This window comes from Falco cherrug, chromosome 6 (genome assembly GCF_023634085.1).
Source record: "Falco cherrug isolate bFalChe1 chromosome 6, bFalChe1.pri, whole genome shotgun sequence".
NCBI classification, from domain to species: domain Eukaryota; kingdom Metazoa; phylum Chordata; class Aves; order Falconiformes; family Falconidae; genus Falco; species Falco cherrug.
This window is the reverse complement of record NC_073702.1, coordinates 52,519,464-52,522,753: the sequence shown is the minus strand read 5'-3', so window position 1 is coordinate 52,522,753 and position 3,290 is coordinate 52,519,464.

The following is a 3,290-nucleotide window of genomic DNA, read 5'->3' as shown; positions in this document are numbered from 1 at the left end:
TTCAGTGATCTTCTTATACAGACCTATGGTAAAAATACATATTTTGATCTTCTAGGAGCACCATTCCTAACTGTCTAGCAGCCATTTCAAATTTATGCCCATTTTGGTTCTCCTCAGCTACCTGTTCTTTCCACATTCACATTTCCAGGAACCAGAGAACTAGAGCAAGGAGACCTAAAGCAGTGCAAGCTGTGCTTTTATCAGAGAATTGTATTACTCATTGAAGAAGAGAAAGAAAATGGCCCACTACCCAGGAATTTGTCTATATCCTAGAATTAAAGCTCTTTTAAATGCCCATGCTGCATATCCTGTAATTATCCTTGCACCCGATTCTGAAAGAAGTAGATAAATAATGACCAATGGAAATCATGGTATCATGGCAGCTTACTAGGGTGGTCATCTCTCCAACAGAGCAGCAGCAATGAGCACTACTTAGAAGTCAACCACAAAATCAAAGACAACAGGTTTATTTGCGGCTGACTGAATTGTAAAGTAAAAGAAAACAGAGAAAAGATAGCAAGAGTAGATTAAAAAGACATGATTGCGAGCCAATGAGCAAGTCTCTAAAAAGCTGCAGCATTTTCAGTGCAACAGCTGCTCTGCTGTAGCTGCTGAGTTGACAGATGACCTCTCATGCTCTGTTGTGTTTATCTAATGCACGTGTGATCTGATATGCATCCTGAGAAAAAAAACTAGCTTAATGGACAGTAATCCAGACAGGTGGGAGAGGTATACTAATGGCTCAGGATAGAGAGTCATTAACCTTCATCAGTAAAAGGTGAGGGCCTATGTTTAGTTGAACCTCTGAATGAGGTAAAAGAAAAACCAGGAGCTTCTCACTTAAATACATTCGAACATTCTGAGACCCTTAAGAAAAGACAAAGCTAGAGACAGTTACTGGATTTGTGAGGGCGGTTGTTTGTTTTGTTTTGTTTTCTCCTAATACTGTAGGTTTTTGTGCTTTACACATGAAGTTATAGTGCACACCTTACTGTGTGTCAGTATAGTTGTTGGTCCCATCCCCAGACACAGGTCTGAGTAAACTGCTAACTACCTTGCTTGGCAGAAATAGCACTGTTACAGAAATGAAGCTAATCTACTCTTTGGTGAAGAGATGTATTGGGCTTGTGTGACAAGGTTTCGGTAGCAGGGGCTACAGGGGTGGCATCTGTGAGAAGTTGCTAGAAGTTTCCCCTGCGTCCAATGGAGCCAATGCCAGCTGGCTCCAAGGCCGAGCCCACCAGTGATAACGTATTTATTATCTCTGGGATAATGCATTTAAGAAAGGGGAAAAGTTGCTGCGCAATGGCAATTGCAGCCAGAGAAGAGAGGAGTGAGAACAGGTGAGAGCAGCAGCGCTGCAGCCAGCCAGGCCGGGGCAGGAGGGGCAGGAGGTGCTCCAGGCGCCGGAGCAGGGGTTCCCCTGCAGCCCCTGGTGAAGGCCATGGTGGGCCAGGCTGTGCCCCTGCAGCCCATGGAGGTTAACGGTGGAGCAGACAGCCACCTGCAGCCCATGGGGGGACCCCACTCTGGAGCAGGGGGATGCCCAAAGGAGGCTGTGACCCATGGGAAGCCCACACTGGAGCAGGGTCCCGGCAGGACCTGTGGACCTGTGGAGAGAGGACCCCAGCTGGAGCAGGGCTGCTGGCAGGGCTTGTGACCCTGTGGGGAACCCACCCTGGAGCAGTCTGTGCCTGAAGGATGGCAAACTGTGGGAGGGAACCGATGCTTGGGCAGAGGAAGAGGGTGAGGAGTCCTCCTCCTGAGGAGGAAGGAGCAGCAGAGACAATGTGTGATGAACTAATCGCACACCTCATTCCCTGTCCCCCTGCACAAGCTGCTGAGGAGGGGAGGGAGAGAATTCAGGAGTAAAATTAAGCCTGGGAAGAAGGGAGGGGCGAAGGGAAGGTGTTTTAAAGTTTTGGTTTTACTTCTCATTACCCTACTCTGATTTGATGGTATTAAATGAAACTAATTTCCCCAAGCTGAGTCTGTTTTCCCTGTGATGGTGATTGGTGAATGACCTCCCTGTCTTTATGTCAACCCACGAGCCTTTCACTGTATTTTCTCTCCCCTGCCCAGCTGAGGAGGGGAGTGATAGAGGAGCTTTGGTGGGCACCTGGCATCCGGCCAGGGTCAACTCACCACAAGAGGTAAGGAAAGGCTATCTAAGCATGTCCTTCTGTGAGCATGGAAAAGACAAGCATTATAAACAAAATCACAGTACAGTCAAAAGCTCTGTGCAATGCCATTGTGAACTTCTGTATATTTGTGTCTGATCTAGACCTCTGTAGTGATTTAACCCCAGGTGGTAATTAAGCACCACACAGCTGCTCACTCACTCCTCCTCACCCAGAGGGATGGGGAGAAGAATGGGAAAGGAATGTAAAACTCGAGAGTGGAGAGAAGAACAATTTAATAAGAAAAGCAAAAGCCCAGCTCAGGTCACTTGCACTGCTTCTTGTGAGGCTTGTCCTCCAATGGTTCAGGTAGTTGCTGCTATAGTCATTCCTATAACATGAAACTCAAACCATGGATTAAAACAATTTAAAGGTATATCCATTACAGTCTCCACCCCTAGTCCCTTTGGACCAGCCCATAGGGTTTAACATTGCAATTAACTCCTCCCCTTGCCCCTGCTCTGGCTTGGACTTATCCACAGACTGCAGTCCCTTAGGGTTGTACCTGCTCCAAGTGGAGCCTTGGCTATGAACTACACTCTCTCCAGGGGAATACCTGCTGCAGCATAGCCTTACCCACAGCCACAGTCCCTTCAGAAGTAAATCAGCTCCAGCATGGCTTTATTCCTGGTTGAAATCCCTCCAGGGCTGTACCTGCTCTGTCATGGGCTTATCCATGACCACACACTTTGAGGTGATCTAGCATGACCTCATGCAGAGCCACAGATGCTTCAGCTGTAGCGTGGACTTATCCACAGCCACAGATACTTTGAGATGTACCTTCTTCAGCCTGGACTTGTCCTTGGGCCACAAGTTCTTCAGAGGCATACCTGCTGCGGCACAGATATAACCATGGCCACAGGCACTCCAAGATGTACCTGCTCAGACATGGACTGATTCACGGCCACAGGGGCTTTGGGGTGTCCTGCTCCCATGTGGACTTATCCACAGGTCACAGTCCCTTCAACTCAGGTTCACGCTGGAGTTCCAGCCTGTCCAGTACAGCAGCACAGAAACAGCAGCGATGCCCTGGCCACCTGCCAGCCCAGGCACATTCCCATGGCTGTTATCACAATGTTCCCAGGCACAGTGCAGTAAGATGATAAGCAG